This window comes from Pleurodeles waltl, chromosome 1_1, assembly GCF_031143425.1.
Source record: "Pleurodeles waltl isolate 20211129_DDA chromosome 1_1, aPleWal1.hap1.20221129, whole genome shotgun sequence".
In the NCBI taxonomy this organism is placed as follows: Eukaryota; Metazoa; Chordata; class Amphibia; order Caudata; family Salamandridae; genus Pleurodeles; species Pleurodeles waltl.
Genome location: NC_090436.1, coordinates 173452994 through 173470750, shown reverse-complemented (window position 1 = coordinate 173470750; position 17757 = coordinate 173452994). Strand labels below are relative to the sequence as shown.

Below are 17757 nucleotides of genomic sequence, written 5' to 3'. Positions count from 1 at the left end.
TTGAAGTTATGCTATAATATAATCATATGTATTTGCTGTGTACATTGCAATTGAGAAGTACTTTGATATATTTTGCCTTCATTACTGCAACTACTTTTAAACGTGTGCTTCCAACCTAGTAATCTCGTCTTTCAGGAACCTCGTGGTGAAGTAATAATAATAATAATAAATGTCTTCTTTAAAATAAGAAGTGCATTTCAGAGAAGTTTTGTCAGCTCGGTCATAAGATAAGAGAAGGAAAGCAAAACAAGTAGTTAGAGTTCTTTCAAGTAACTATAATTCGCACCCTAAGGTAACTATAACTTGCGCCCTTGCCATGTAGTTTTCTTATCAATAATGTTATTGCAACCATTGCAATGATATCAAAGATGCCATACAAGATCTCATCAATGACGTAATATGTTAAGTAGAGTAACTAGCAATGCATGGCAAAGGTGCGAGTTATAGTTACCTTAGGGAACCTTCCTAGCCCTAATTGACTACTGTGGAGGGCGTCCTACCATATGATGAGTCACATAACAAATTTACATTTTTTATCAAAATGCATGAATATGCCAGGCATGTGTAACATGATCCATAATATCTTTATAATCCAAAAAATAAACAGATCAAAATTGCTGTAAAATATACTTCTCATCACCGAAATCAATGGAATTCCCTTTCAGTATACCTATGGCCACTTATAATGGGCAAATTATTAAGATTTAAAGCAGTATACTGCAATATCCTAAGTTTCAGTTCCAGACACCCTTTGGGCATTTCAACACACAGTGGTACCCTCAATGTTATGTATTCATATACCAATTCCCTGGTATTGAGGGTATTTTGAAGACCAAGAGGGGGCAGTCTGCATCTACTCTCTCCAAATGTCTCAATTAACATAATAAAAAATATAGTACTGAATGGCCTAAATTTCGAAGTTGGGTGGCATATCAAAAACAACAACTCATTAGCCCTGTATGGGCATAAAAATAACACCTGAATGTGGTTGTCTCTCAATGGCTAGTCAACTCTTGCGCAATAATGGTCTACCCAATGTGTGTCCTCAATTCTTCATCACTATTTAATCCCCTTAGGGTCTTGTCTTCGTCACGATAATATATTGTGACGCTAATTTCTGAACTCACAGATCCTGTCTCCTCCCCTCTCATCCATTGGGACCTGACCTACGTAGAAAAATCTTAGAAGATTTCTATTGCTATCACGGTCCATACGGAAGTGCCTGGCCATTGGGTATGAAGTGTCTGCATTCATTATGGCACGCATGTGTTCTAATATTTGTTTCTTAGCTGGGTGCACTATACTGCCGACATATTTCCTATAACTCTGGCAGATCAGACAATATACCACTTAACTGGAATTACAATTCAACAATTTCATGATGGGTTTCCTCAACCCTTTCCCTGGTACTTCATAGTCTGACTTTCGTGCTGTACTTGCAAGCTTTGCAGCGAGTGCAGGGAAAAAAACCCTGTAATCTTGAATTTCTCTATCCTGGTGTCAGTGTAGCAGCTGTGGACCAACAAATCCTTAAGAGAAGTACTTCTTCTGTATGTCACCTGTGGTACTGGTGATAAACTGGGACCTATCACCTGATCAGTCTGCAAAATCTTCTAATTCTTCTTAAGAATATTATAGAAATATTTATAGTCTGCCGAAAACCCTGTGATTAGCCTCACCGTATTTTCCTCCTGCGCTCCTATGATAGAATGTTGCATTAATAACTGTTGCCTATCAATAGAATGCACCTTATCTGCTTCCTGAGGAAGTATCTTTCTAGGGTATCCTCTTAACTCAAACCTAGTGAAAGTGTCTTTTTCTGCCTGCACATATTGACTATGCGAGGAACAATTGTGTTTGCTGCGCAGAAACTAACCATATGGTAAGCTCTTTATCAGGTTGCGTGGGTGATGGCTATTGCTGTGCAAAGTGGAATTTCCAGCTGTCGGCTTTCTGTAAAGCGTTGTGTGTAATCGGTCATCCTTAACACAGACAAGTATATCTAGGATCTGTAATGATGTTTTACTGGTCTGGCTAGTGAAATGAAGACTCAGGGTATTGTTTTTCAATTTCTCAATATATCTCCCAGCTACCTCTCTGGTACCCTTCCACACTAAAAATAGATCAATAAAGCGTGCCCCAATGGCAATGTTTTCCACCCAGGGATCATTTTCCTCCACCCAGGACGTGTGCTTCTCCCACCAGCCCACAAATAAATTCACATAGATTGGGGTGAAGCTGATGCCCATAGCAGTCCCTTACCTTTGTTGGTACAATTGTTCTGCAAAGAGAAATATGTTATGATTCAAGCAGAAAGACATTAGTTCCAAAATCATTATGTTATGTTCCTGATACTTGAGTGGTCTGCTCTTCAGAAATAATTCTTACCGCCTTCAAACCCTGTTCATGCGAAATACATGTATCAAGGCTTGTTATATCTAACGCTATCAACCGAAAGTTTTCTTCCCATTGAATGCCCTCAATGATTCTCATAAAGTCCGTAGTGTCCTTCACATATGAACTCAAGTCCTTGACAAAGGGAACCAAAAATAAATCAACAAAAATTGAGTTATTTTCCAGAAGACTCCCCTTGGATGACACAAATGGACGCCCTGGTTGAACTCAGCATTCCTATGCATTTTCAGTAAATGATAGAGAGTTGGAATGCATAGGTGCTCAACTCTAAGAAACTGATATTCTTCATAATCCAGAGTCACCCTCCAAGAGATCATAATAATCATGATACATGTCAGATATTGCTCCCTTGTAATGGGTTGGTAATATGTCCTGTCCCCAAATTGTCTTATGGCCTCTTTAGCATATTGTTCTTTAGTCTGCAAAACAACAGTCCACCCTTTGTCTGATGGTTTAATTACTAATTCTAATATTCTTAAAATTCTTTATTGTTTGTCTATGTTCTTTGGTCAAATTAAACTTGGGATTGCTATGCTGATATCTATACCGGGTTCTAAATATTTTTCTAGGTATCTTATTGTTGCCTTGTAGAAACAATCAATGGCATCATGTGGAGTCTGGGGGACGAACCGCGATTTAACTTTAAAATTACTTTTACCACTGTGTTGTGCAATCCTGGCTCTCTCCAAAATGCTCAAGGCACTGACAGAGGTATTGTCTGCTACTCCAAGCACTATTTCCTCTAATACTTGTAGCCTTCTCAGTGTCTATAAGTCTTCCCCTGTTAAAATATCAGTGGGTTCAGAAACGTTGATTTCCATTCTCAAATTTCTTTTGGGATGCACCAGATGTACTTTTTTTGAGCTTCATTTTCTAATATATTGGTACAGGTCAATCCGTGTCTGTGTATAATCTAGTTTTGAAGAGGGACAGAATACTAAACCTATGCATAGAACCTCAACTTCCGTACTGGTTAAAGTCCTTTCATTGAGGTTCACCACCATAAGGTTGGCTTCACTCATCTGCGATATCTCCCTCTCTTGCTCCTCGTAGCCCTTTTTGGCAAGGCCTTTTTTTAGTCCTTTCAGCCCTCTTCGTTTTTTTTCTGCTGCGGGATTTATATATGACATTTTGGAAAATATTAGTAAACTCAAGGGGCGCTGATTAATGGCAAACCCTGAAAGTCAAAGCTGAATTAAATCACAGCACAAGCAGCACAGCAGTGCAATTATAGAAACCAGTAATACAAAGTGTGGGGAAAAAAGAAATACTCAAGAGGTGGGACAAACAGGAATGGAAAGAAAAGCTGTCAAATGAAGAGCAGAGAACTGAGAGAAACAAGAGAACAATTCAGCTGTGAGCAAGGGACTGACCCAAAGTCCACTCTGATTAAAATTCTATGCAATGTTATATGAAACAGGCAGCTAGAATTGGCTATAGCAAGACCCTAAAAACAGAACTACATGGGTCAGATAACATACATCTACACTGCTGCAGGGCAAGTTTTCAACTGCATATGTGGTGAAATTTAAGGGTAAAACATAATAGATTTTTCTGTCAGATCACCACAAATACCATCTATTATTGTTCAGAGAGAGAATGTTTGTTTTTAACAGGTTGGCAAGCACAACCTTCCTGGCAAAAGGACTGTACAGGGCGTCTTTAGTCATATGGGAAGCTTTTGTTTTGACTATAACATTAAACTATGGATGAAACACTTATTGCTTAATTAGCCCTTACGTTCATACACAAGCCAGGAGTCCATAAAATGCTTTCTAACCTTCAAACACGGGCTAGAGGGCTAAAAGCTAAATTTAGTGGTCAATGAAAACTTCACGGGCAACTAGGGTCTTATTCTCCTCCCTCTCTAGTGTTTCTGCACCTTCAACAAAGAAAGTGAAATCCAATTTCCTTTAATTGGTCGAAAAACGAGAGTCTCATGCAAAATAAACAGGCCTAGAATAACACAAAAGCCAGCAACGTAGCAATGAGGGAATGTACATTCCCTGAATGTAAATCAGCAACAAAAGTCACACGTTTTGTGCGCTGTGGGGTAACACAGGGGCAGAATACTTTATTCAGCCACTAAACGTGGATTAGCCTTTTTAACAGTGACGGTGTTTTAATGCAAGATGAACTTAATGCAAAAGAGATGTCCAGATGAATGGTTAAAAAATAACAGGTATGCACCTAATGGGAACTGGCTTTTTCTATTACAATGATGGTAAATAATAATTACAGTGGCACACTCATAATTAAAATATTTACACTACATTGTGAGGCGGGTTTGCCAGATAAAGCAGCACCCGGATGTGAAGGTGATCTGTCTGGGTTTGGGATGGAACGGGTGGGAGGGGGGAAAGATGCAACAGGAGACAGAGGACGGAGTGAGTGAAAACATGACCACTTGAGTGGAGTTCTCAAACATAAAGAAAAAAGTAGTTCCTAAAACAGGATCAGTGGATGGACAGAAGTACTTGGTCCATGCTCTGGGGAGGGCTAAACTACAAGAAGAGGCATGTTGTATACATGCAGTGGAGAAACAGGGACAAAGGATATGAAAGTGCCAACTGAGTGAGTAAATGGTAAGCCGACGGGCGGGCTGAAGCCCACTGATTGAAAACAACATGTCTCTTCGAGACGGTGCATGTACTGTCTAGCCGAGACCCAAAAAAGGGAATGAAAGGAGCAATATACGAGTCTCCCTGCTGAAGTTCCTGAATTCTAAAAATATCAGATCACCATTTCAGTACGAATAAAGGAAGAATAACAAACTCACACTACAAGTCTAAATTACTAGTTTAACAATCTGTATATTTTTGCAGATGACATGCTCCTGTACGCCCAGAGGCCCCATACTTCTATTCCCCAACTCATGGAGATCCTATGAGTCTATGGGGAAGCATCCGGGATGAAAGTGAACTTGGAAAAAGCCACATTGGCAGAGGTCAGGGGTGGCTTTTAAATGAGTAAGGTGGATGTTAGACTGCGTGTGGCAATGGACAATTATCTTCACCTTGATATAATAAGTGCACACTCCCAACAATGTTGTTGGGACCTCAATATGACTCCGCTCCTGACCAAGGCTAGGAGCAAATTCAAAGTATGGGTGTTCTTATTACTGTCCATGGCTGGCTGTGGGGCCCTTTTTAAAATGATCTCCCTACCCTGCTGCCCCTATGTACTGCAGCACTACGCACACCCCCTCCATACTTCATTCTTCCCTGACCTCCAGTCTGCTCTTAGTGCTTTCCTCTGGGTGGGGAAGATTGCCTGAGTGTCCTTTGGAAAGTGCTGAAAATCGCCACATGACACAGGCTTGGGTTGGGTTGGCCAGGCATTCAGCTGTACCCCTGGGACACCCAGATGGTTCCAATCAATTAATTGCTACCTGGTAACAGAGACGATTCAACCTATTTATAGGAGCGGAAATCCACTGAGGCCCAGGGGATCCTATATCTATTATCCAGAGGGAATCTACCCCGATCTCTGCCACCATCACCGGACTCCCCCTTTCTCTGCTTACTTTGGCACATCAAATAGATTTAAACCCTAATGTTCATGACAGCATTTGTGTAACATGTGGAGAGGCACCCAGGATTTCTCCATGGGAATCTGACTGGTATATCCACCATAGTGGATGTCTGGATTGGGGGGTGTCACATTAACCCATTAGGGGTACTCACAGCAGAGTTTTAGCAGCACAAAACACAGTTAGGCCGCTGTCTTCATTAGATACACACACTTGCCTCCTATTGAAACAGACTCACTGAGGTGCTCAACTATTGCCACATGGAGGCACAGCTGGTACTGGAGAAGCTTGGTAAAGAGGGTATCTTGCAGCTGTTGAAAACCATTGTGCACAATTCACCCGAGAAACAGGTGAAATTGGGATGACGTGGGAGGCTGACTTGGAACAGCCGGAGGGCACTGAAAGGACAGAAGCCAAAATGGCCTTCTGGGTGTTGGTGATCTTCATATGTCTCAGGCTCATCCAGTTCAAATACAAAAAATAAATCATTATGACTACAGCCCTTAAAGGCTGTACTGGATGGGTAGGGGTGTTAGCCCCAACTGCCTCAGGTGCGGAACCTCGCCTGGAACATTCTACCACATGGTACAGGGTGTTTAGCAGTCCAAAAATAATGCCATACAATAAACCGAGCCCTTGGGACTGTCCTGGGCAGACCACTAGGCCTAGGTCTGAAAGTTATCCTAATGGGGCTCATGGATGACTTTAGTGACCTGCGCTATGCCCGCACCATAGTAGTCATAGGATATATATAGCAAAGAGAGACACCGTGCGTAATTGGATGGACAGTGACCCCCTCACGGCTGCTGAATGGACCAGGAGAATGGACCACTGCGTCAAACTGGAAGAACTGATATTTAAAAACAGAGTCTTGAGTAAGAAATATGCTAAGATATGGCACCGCTGGCTTGGGTTTACATCCCCCTTGTAATTGCCCACCTATTGAGACTTGTGTCTATTATCTGAAGCACAGTATATATGTTTTAGTTCTGTTGCACCAATCCCAGGCTGCGCTGTGACATGGGGGCCTGGTACCAGATAGGACTATATTTTGTTTTGTATTGCATTTTTGTTTCTCTAAAAGTAAAAACCTATAAAATAAAAAATAAAAAAATTCAGTACATTTCCTCAGTTTTAGTTCTCTCACCATGTTCTATATATATATCCAACTGCCTCAATCTTCCCTCTTGGGCAAACGTGGAGAGCGGTAGAAGGCCAGGTTTTCCTACGTGGGGGCTACTTGTCTACCATAGGAGTTTCTCATATTAAAGGATAGGAAAATTCCACCCCACCGGCTTGGCAGTTAGAAATCTACATTCTGACCTCTAACCAGAACTAGACGTCCGCCAATATGTGCCTGAATATTTGCATTCAGTCATTAATGCTATAGATCATAATCTCATATGAAGCCATGCCATACAGCACATCTCCATCAACTACTCCTCCATCCATCCATCCAGTGTCTCAGCATGCAGATCTTAGCTTGTCAAGAGAAATGGAGATTCACCTGCGCCACCGTGAATTAATCCCAGAGATGCCTGCATTGTCATTCAGTGGAAAAAAACTGAAAAAACGCAACCATTGGAGGGCCACATGCTATATCAAACGGATGACTAGGAAACATGTTAGTGGGGATAGTTCTCTATCACTCAAAGCCATTCAGAGAAGATCCAAAGGGGGCATTGTGGTCAGAAGAACCGTATGGCAGTAGTGGTAATTAAAGGCTGGCAGAGGTTTTGGCTATTTGGAGTGACTGTGAATGTTACCCCAAGTGCATTGCTGTAGTTGCGTTCTTCATGTTGTCGCTGCAATATGGCCTCAGCCGTGGTCCAGTTTCACTTTCACTTCCTCTGTAGCTGCTGCACTCCCCATGGCCTTGGTAATAAGTCTGTGACCCGAGGCTGTGTATGACAGCAGACATTGCACTCCAGTGGTGTCTGACCTTACAGTAGTGACTGGAATATGCCTGCTGAAGAGACCACAGTGGCAATGGAGTGCAGAATTGTCTCACCTTCACACCCTTGTGCTTCCCAGCGTGTCCCTCCGGAGGGTCGAGGTAAAAGCGGCAGTGGGCATGGGTGTGTAGGAAAGTACCCTCTTTTTGGCATGGTTACCCCCACTTTTTGCGTGCTGTCAGTGTGTTTTGACTGTGTTCACTGGGATCCTACCAACCAAGACCCAAGTGACTGTGCTCTCTCCCTCTAAATTTGGTTGCTTAGGACTTTGCACACCCCACAATTGGCATACTGGTGCCCCCTTATAAGTCCCTAGTATATGGTGCCTAGGTACCCAGGGCATTGGGGCATCAGAGGTTCCCCAGGGCTGCCTTGTGCCACCCATGGGAGCCCATGCTAAATGTGTCTGCAGGCCTGCCTTTGCAGCCTGCGTGAAAAGGTGCATGCACCCTTTCACTACAGGTGTCTGCAGCATGTCACTGTAAGTCACCGCTATGGAAGGCCCTCCTAGCCAGAGGGCAGGGTGCAGGTAACTGTGTGTCAGGGGACCCTTGTATGAGCAGAGGTGTCCCTATTAACTCCAGTTCCATTTCCCTGTACTCTGTAAGTGCAGGGAAGCCATTTTACTTGTGTACTGGACATAGGCCCAGGTCTATGTCTAGCTACATAATGATAACTCTGAAACTGGACATGTTTGGTATCAAACACGTCAGAATCATACCCCAATACTGTTGTCAGTATTAGTTGTATGATTCCATGTGCCCTGGGGGCTCCTTAGAGGAGCTCAAGCATTGCTCTTACCAGTCTTCTGGGGTTTTCTGGGAAGCCCGCGCTGCTGCCACCCCTCAGAGAGGTTTCTGCCCTCCTGCTGCTTGACCAGCTCAAGCAGAGGAAGTCAGAACAAAGGATTTATTTTGGGAGAGGGAGACAACACCATCTCCCTTTGGAAATAGGTGTTGCATGGCTTGGGAGAGGTAGCTTCCCCAAGCCACCGGTATGCTTTGAAGGGCACATTTGATGCCATCCTTGCATAAACCGGTTTGCACCAGTCCAGAGACCTCTGGTCCCTGCTCTGGTGCGAAACTCGACAATGAGAAGGAGAATGACCTCTCTCCTGTCCATCACCACTCCAGGGGTGCTGCCCAGAGCCCCTCCAGGTGGCCACTTGATTCTGCCATCTTGAATCCAAGGTGAGCAGAGGCCCCTGGGAGCATCTGAGTGGCCAGGTCCGGCAGGTGATGTCACAGCCCCTTCCTGATAGGTGGTCAATGTGCTAGGCGACCAATCCCCCTTCCTGGGCTATTTAGGGTCTCCTTCTCTGGTGTGTCCTCAGATGTGACGTGCAAGATTCCAGCAGGACTCCTCTGCATCGCTTACTTCAGCTTTTGGCCACCAAGACTGCAACTGGACCCTCCAGGAACCGACAATCTGCAACTCCAGCAACAACTCTGCTTTACAACATTGTTTCTCCGGATCCTTCCAGCAACTGCAACATTTCCCTGGCTGTGCATCCCTAGAGGGCGATGAGTCTTCAGCCTGCACAAAAAGCAGACACCAACAGACACCAACTGCAACGACGACCGGCTGCGTGGATCCTCCCTCCTCCGGAACTGCGTGAATCCTGCATCACAGGTGGTGGTCTGGAGTGGTCCCCTTGGTCCTCTCTACCAGCTGTCCAACTTGGGAAACGGTAGGCCCTTGCCTCTTCTTGCAGGACAATACCCTTGTGCACCACAACTCTTGCAGCTATCCAGGCTGGTTTATTCCTCCTCCAAGAGATCCTCAGGCTCTGTGTTGCCCTGGCCTCCAGCCCTCTTAACTGCAAAGCACAGTCTACTGCCTGCTGATCCAGTGACATGGGACTCCTCTCCAGGTGTGCTGAGTGGGCCTCACTACAACTCCTGAACCTGCTGCCTGTTGGTCGCCTGTGGGGGCTGCCTCCTCTTCTTGTGACTCTCCCAGTCCCCTGGGCCTTGCTGGTCCTCTTCAGCCTTGCAAAACCTTCTCTGACTCTTGCATTTGCCAAGGCTTGTTGGTGGTTTTCCAGCACCACTGACTGACTGCAACACGACTGCCGTCGTGGGACATCATTTGCATCACTCCTGGAACTTTCTTTATTCACTGTCAACCTGGTTCTGCATCCACAGAAGGGTGGGTAGCGGCTCCTGCCACAGCTGGACACTCCAACTAGAACTGGACTTGTTCCCCTTCCTTCTTTTGCAGGTCCTCTTCTGTCAGAACCCACCTTTGGTTTCTTCCAGTCTTGTCTGGGTCTTGCACAGTCCTTATCCAAAGTACACCTGTGGGTTTGGGGAATAATCAGGTACTAACCTCATCTCTCTTGGTCGCTGGGGGGCACCCTGGTACTTAACCTTTTGGGGTCCCTAGTTTCTCCAGCTCCCCTCTACTAATTCCACTTCCTTGGGTGAGGGTCTGCCTTTCACATTACACTTACTTAGTATATGGTTTGGACTCACCCTAGCGCCTTCACTATTTCCTATTCTTTTTATTATTTGCTATTGCTTTCAATGCTAATCACTGACTTCTGATGTGTGCACAATAGTGTGTTTACTCACCTGCTAGTGGGATATTGCCTATAGAGTATTTTACTAATTGTGTTGCTATAATAAAGTACCTTTATTTTTGTAACACTGTGTGGTTCTTTGATGTGTGTAATTGCTGTGTGGTTGTAGTGGTAGTACATAAGCTTTGAATGTCTCCTAAATAAGTCTTGGCTGCTCATCCACAGCTACCTCTAGAGAGCCCTGGCTTCCTAGACACTGTCTACACCTCACAAATAGGGAATACCTGGCCCTGGTATAAGGTGATAACACCAAATGTGCTCAGCACACACCAGGTCAGCTTCCTACACGGTGGGACAGTGCAAGGTGATGTTGGTGTTTCCCAGGTCAGCTCTGGTGGGATGAATCTTCCAGCTTCACATCCACTAGCTCCAATTCCATGTACGGACGTCCTCCCATATATCGGAGTGATTCCTCAGGGTTGCACCAAGTCATCATGTGTTGTCCATATTTATGGGCAGTAATGGCCGTATCATTTGTAGAGATATGTGTCAGTGTTTGAATTTGTCAGTAAAATCTGTAAGTGGTATTTTCCGTAAATTGCTTGACGTCTGCACCATAATCCACAAAATAATCAATTTCACATTGCTGTCAGTGGTATTTCAATAGCATTTTGAACAATACATTAAAATATCGCTGCATGCTTTTACAGCTGACACATGCAGTTGATAAAATTCTATTTCAGTGATACCACGAATATTGGCGAACATGATAAACTCGTACATTCTCCTTACATTCAAAATAGCACATTCCTGTTGTAAAATTACAAATGTACAGAGCATAAAACAATAAATCGGAACTAAGCAAACAAAAACAACACAAACCCGACGGATTCAGGAATGTTGTTTATCACTCTCGTCTCCCTACCTGGGCCAAGCTGATCTAACAATGCTATTTTTCTTTCCTTTCCAAATGTGCAGTTGGTGAATCAAATGTGAAAGCAAGATCAATTTCACTTCAAGGCAGTAAATGAGCTTCGGACGAGTCTTGTTTCAATTTATGGAAGGAAGAAGGCTACACTAAGGTAGTGCTGTGCTTTGTCAGTGTAGAAAACTTGATCAAAACACCAAAATACCTTTAGTCTTTTTCTAAATGAGAGGAAAACTATGTAAATAGTTATGCAATAGTGCTTCAAATGGTATATCGTCAATCCTAGTTACCTAAATTATAAATTTTTCACAGTTTCTCACACCAGATGGGTTCTGTAGGAAGCGGGCCTGGTGTGTGGTGGGTGCCTGAGGTACTCACACCCGATAGCAGGACCAGGTATCCCCTATTAGTGTAGTGTAGGCAGTGTCTAGAAGCCAGGCTCTGTAGAAGTAGCTGTGGATGAGCAGCCAAGGCTTATCTAGGAGACACGCAAAGCTCATGCAAAACCACTATATGTTACACAGTACTTACACACATTAAAGGAAACACTCAGTTACCTTTATTTTTGTGCACTTCAGTTTTGGTCACACAACACCACAAAATACTAGAAGGGCAACCCTCCAATAGGAGATAAGTAATACACTAATTATGTACACTAGTAAACGGTAATAGGCATGGAAATGGCTAGAAAACAGTGCAAATGCAATTAAACAATAGTGACCATAGAGGAAGCCCAAACCATATACTAAAAAAATGGAATGCCAACACAGGACCCCCACCTAGGAAAATGGAATGTGTAGAGGGGAGCTGGGAGTATGCGAAAACCACAAAGGTAAGTAACACAGTACCAGCAACCAGGAAAGCAGGATTAAATCACTGGAATTTCCCCAAACCACCCAAAAGGAGGGAAAAGAAGAAAAGAAGGCACCCAGATGAGAGTGCAAGAAACCAGCGGTGGATTCCTGAAGAGGAAGACCTGTGAAGAGAGGGAAACAAGTCCAAAAGTCACAGTGGAGTCCAGGAGGAGTAGGAGCTACTACCCAGCCAGCTGTACTTGCAGGAGTTGGTCGATGGTGGTAAACAGAAGGTCAGCCCTGGAGCCAAAGGAGAGTTCCTGAGGGATACAGAAGAGGTCCCACGCTGGAAGGAAGATTGCAGACTGGTGCCAGTGAAGGAATTTCACCAACAAGCCTTGGCAAAGACAAATATCGCAGTTGGTGGAAAGTAGTGCTGCTGGGGACCAAAGAGGTCCAGGAGGACTCAACCCAGGAGGGGACCCTCAGCGACACAGAGAGCCCACAGGATCAGAGGCAGCACCCATAGGAGTCCCACAGGATGGGGACACAGAAGTTTCAGAAGGAGCCCACGCAGCACACAGAAGAAGGGTCCCTTCGCCACAGGAGAACCACGCAGAGGGCTGTGCGTCACAGGAAAGAGTGCTGATGGCTGGAGCTGCACGTAAACTAAGGTTCTGTTGGAGGACATGCAAACAAGCCTTGGCAGCTGCAAGAGACGCAGTGCACAGGGGTACCCACCGAAGTTGGACAGCTGGCAGAGAGGACCAAGAGGACTACTCTGGACCACCATCCGTGATGCAGGATCCACGTAGCTCAGGGTGAGGAAAGTACATGCAGCTAGTCATCGTTGCGGATGCAGGCGAGTCGCTCCTTCACTGCAAGAGAGATTCCTTCTTCCTTCTCGTGCAGGCTGAAGACTTGCCACCCTCAGAGGATGCACAGCTGGGGAAATGTTGTAGAAGCTGGAAGGAGCCGTGAAAACAATGTTGCAAGGACAGTCTTCTTTGTGGATGCAGATTGTCGGCTCCTGGAGGATCCAGTCGCGGTTCCAGTGGCTAGAAGTTGAAGTGAGGTAGTAGAGGAGTCCTGCGGGAATCTTGCAAGCCAAATCTGAGGACCCACCCAAGAGAGAGACCCTAAATAGCCCCGAAAGAGGGGTCCGTCACCTAGCCAGGTGACCACCTACTACTAGGGGCTCTGACGCAAACTGCTTGGCCTGGCCACTCAGATGCTCCCAGAGGTCCCTGCCAACCTTTTATTCTAGATGGCAGAACCCAGGGACCCTCTGGAGAGGCTCTGAGCATCACCCCTGGGATGTTGATGGACAGGGGAGTTGTCACTCCCCTTTCCATTGTCCAGTTTCGCACCAGAGCAGGGAATGGGGGGGGTCCCTGAACCAGTGTGGACTGGTTTATGCATGTAGGTCACCAAATGTGCCCTTCAAAGCATACCAGTGGCTTGGGAAGGCTACCCCTTCCAAGCCAGCCGTACCTATTTTCAAAGGGAGCGGGTGTTACCTCCCTCTCCCAAAGGTAAACCTTTGTTCTGCCTTCCTGGGCTTGATCAGATTAAGCAGCAGGAGGGCAAAAACTTGTCTGAGGGGTGGCGGTAGCTTTGGCTGCCCGGAAAACCCTAGAAGACTGGTGGTAGCAATGCTGGGGGTCCTCTAAGGAGACCCCAGAGTGCATGGAATCATACTTACAATACTAGCAACAGTATTGGTGTATGATTCTGACATGTTTGATACCAAACATGCCTAGGTTCGGACTTACCATTATGTAGCTGGACATAGGTAGTGACTGAAATCCAGTACACGCATAAAATGGCATTTCCACACTCACGAAGTCCATGAAAATGGCACTGGAGTTCGTGGGGGGCACCTCTGATAATGCAGGGGTGCCCTCACACACAGGTACTTGCACCCTGCCCTCTGGGCTAGGAGGGCTTGCCATAGGGGAGACTTGCAGTGACCTATGGTGAAAAACGGTGCATACACCGTTTCACGCAGGCTGCAATGGCAGGCCTGCAGAACACTTTGCATGGGCTGTCCACAGGTGGCATAATACATGCTGCAGCCCATGGGGATCCCGTGGTATCCAAATGCCCTGGGTACCATATACTAGGGACTTACATGGGGGCACCAGTATGCCAAATGTGGAGTGAAAATGGTACAAGTTACCAAGTTAGAAGGGAGAGATTATAATCACTGGGGTACTGCAGGATCCAAGTGGACACAGTCAAACACACTGACAACAGGCAGAAGATGGGGGTAACCATGCTGAGAAAGAGGGTACTCTACTACAGGTTAAGATGTGGAAGTCCAAAAGAAAGGGAAACAAGGCACAGGAAATCTATTCCAGCATAACCACAAACATATGAATCATGAACCACCTCACACTGAGAAGCACCCTGAGAAGAAGGCAGAATCATGAAAAGGGATAGTGTGCAAACTCATCTAATAAACAAGAGAGTTAGGTGTGGTCTAGGTGTTGTGTCCAAGTGGCAGCTCACAAACTTCAGAAATTGATGATTCATGTGTAATGAAGACAGGTCTATGTCCAGGGGATGTTGGAGCATGTTCATCTCTTGAAACACATCAAAAGTCAAAAAAGCCTAGTGTACTATTCAGCCGCTAAATTGGGGGTGGGAGGGGGGAGAGGGGGCAGGGATGGGGAAGGGGAGGATCTTAGGAGATATTATTTCATGCCTATCATTTGCTCTTCAGGCAGAGCACCCACACACCCTTCAAGAAGTCCTTAGCACACGCAAAGCTTGCTCAGCTTGTTCACATCACACTGATGATATACTGTCCATCGTTAGTAGGATGCAATAGTTGGTCTTCTGCTTGGTCAAACTCATGCAGCTAAAGGGGTCTTTGGGAAGCTTCAGATGAATCTGCAGTTCCATCAAGGACCTGCAGCACCTAGCAGACAATACTTTCAGGTTCAGATCCCAGCTTGCGCTGTTCATATATAACTCAATATCTATATCTGGGGTTGTGTGAGGCAAACAGGAGGACTTCTAGAAGTTGAGTAAAAATCCAAAAATGTACAGCAAAGAAATTATCCTTTTGAGATGGTCGAACAGATTTATTGAGCACTACTTCATACACAAGATGTTATCCAGGTAAATGATAAAGCAGACTCTCTGGGCCTGCAGACAGCAAACTCCTGTTTTGAGTACAGACTGAATGTAAAACAGCTAAAATGAACCATTTTATTAGCCACTTAAACTTCATGAATTGTAGTTGATCTTAGAAATCAGAACTGCTGAACTGGTGTCTTTGAGGTCGAGCTTGAACATCCATTCGATATAAATCAGGATATGTCATGAAAGATGTAAGTGCTGCAAATACCTCACCAAGTTCAGCACGGTACACAAGTCACTCTATCACTCTGTCGCAATTAAATTATTTCTAGAGGGGGAATGTACTACTTACATTGTGATTATTGTGATTAAGAAAGGCACCCATCAAATGTGTCCCCCCTCTGTGCCTTATTATTTGGCACTTAATTGTTACTTCTTTCAGACCAAATCTGAAATAGCAGGGAAATTAGAGTGTTTGTCCTAGGTATTACAAGCACCTAAAATGATCAGAATATAAGCTAATTATATTGCTTCATTGGTGGACCCGAGGCAGAGAATAGTGAAAAATTGTTTCTTTTAATTGATGATTTTTCAAGCATCTCAGAGTATCGTTGTCAATAGGACCAAGACTGAAGTTATTTCAGGCCACAGACGAGACTCCCATTGAAATTAAGAGACCAAGACAATATTCCCCTTAGACAGCTGGGTATAAAAGTCATACAAACGTTGGAAGAATCATATACGTTGAACTACGTTTGATTGTAAAGCAAAATTAAACTTTTTTTTACACTATAGGGTAATGCTTCCCTCTCTATAGCTGGGCACAATAACATTGTTAAATTCATTACGCTTGCTTTAGGCTTTACTATTTCAGACCCTCTCATGCTTTCTGAATGTGGAGTTCTTCACTGAATGAATTAATCACAACATTTATATGGGCTGGAAAGACTATTCTGTCTTATTTCAAGAAGTAAGCTTTCAGCTCAAGTAGAGGCGGGGACTGCCCTCTGCACAATTTTAAGCATTACCACCTGTCTCCCACCATTTAGGTTATTCATTGGGTGAATCACCAGTATTTGGTACTCATCCTCTCACAGACGCCTGGAGGCTTAAGAGTTATTTGGGTATTCTCTCAGATTTCATCACATTGGGATCCCCTGGAAGAGTATTTTTTTTTTAAACTTATAAATTGGAAATAAGACGTTTGGCTGAAGAAACTTTGTACGAGAGGGGAAGATATTTGCCTTCTGCTTCAGAAAACCCCAATCTTTCCAGTTGAGTTACTCAGTCTCCAGTGGAATGGGGGAAAGGGGAAAAGAGATCAGAGAAGTAATACAATTGTGGATCACAGAGGATCTCAAAGAAAAATGGAAGTGTCCTTTAGAAGAATTGTATCAAAATATCTCTAATAGTACAAGAGATGCTTCTTTAGTGTGAAAATTATAGATTATTTTGCTTAAATGAATCATGAAAAGTTCAAGTAAACGAGGCAGACGGCAGAGGGGTAAATTTTACTGATGGAGAATGAGTGCAAGTAATCAGGAAAGTCCTTTCGTTCCAAGTACATTTCAATTTTACATTGCACCATTTCTCCGTATAACAGATTTATAACATGTCCACTTCTTCAAGTACATTTTAGAAGAAATATCCTGATAGTTGTCTAGGATGTCAACCCGCCCTAAGAATTTTGGTTAAAACTTTATGCACATGCATGGAAATGAGAACTGTTGATGGACAATCTTTTAGGAAATGAGCAAAATATGTCAGGTCGATATACCTTTAACTCCTGCTTATTATGAAGTGGCCACTTTCATGATCAGTCAATGCATTCTACAGCATGTAAAAATCTTTATTGATTATTGCTGGCCCAAAAAATAAACGTTGTAAACTTTGTTTTTAGATGATGAAATATAAAGGGATCCGTATCCTTCTTATGGAAAATTTGGACAAGGAGGCACCTTGTCGGAAGCCCTAATGTCTGAAAATGTTATAATTTTTTTTAACATGAAGTACTATGCTTTACATAATGTATTAGATGAATAAATATTTTAAACTTATTAAACAGATACCGTTTTTACACTATTGGTAGTTATGATGTAAATAAATAGCTCTGTATAATTTCTTGCTAAATTTCTAATAAAAAACCTACAGGAAAGTAGTCAGACAACCATCATGGGAGTACTGCTATGCAGAACCAACACATCCTTTCATGCACTAACACATACCCATCTCTTGATAAGCCTCTACACCTGTATCAATAAAATGAGTTTTGTATCTACGGCTGGTGCTCAATTCAGATGCCAGATAACTCCTGGGTATAACTTCTTCTCTTCATAGCTTCTCTTGTTATAAAATTTCACAATACAGCAAAATGGGTAGACCTACTTAGCCCAAGTGGAAAGTTATGGTCACTACCAATTACAAAAGAGGCGTGACAGACTGATAACTCCAACATAATTTCATGGACTGAATAAGCCAAATCATTTCTTTGGCCATATTAAGAGACTAACATCAGAGAG

The 17757-nt window shown here is 43.9% G+C and overlaps 1 protein-coding gene across 4 annotated transcripts in view; it reads right to left on the bottom strand.

Annotated features, from left to right (window-relative positions):
* WDR7 (WD repeat domain 7) overlaps positions 1-17757 on the bottom strand; it is a 972184-nt gene that overhangs the window by 399499 nt on the left and 554928 nt on the right. The gene's annotated exons all lie outside the window — the stretch shown is intronic.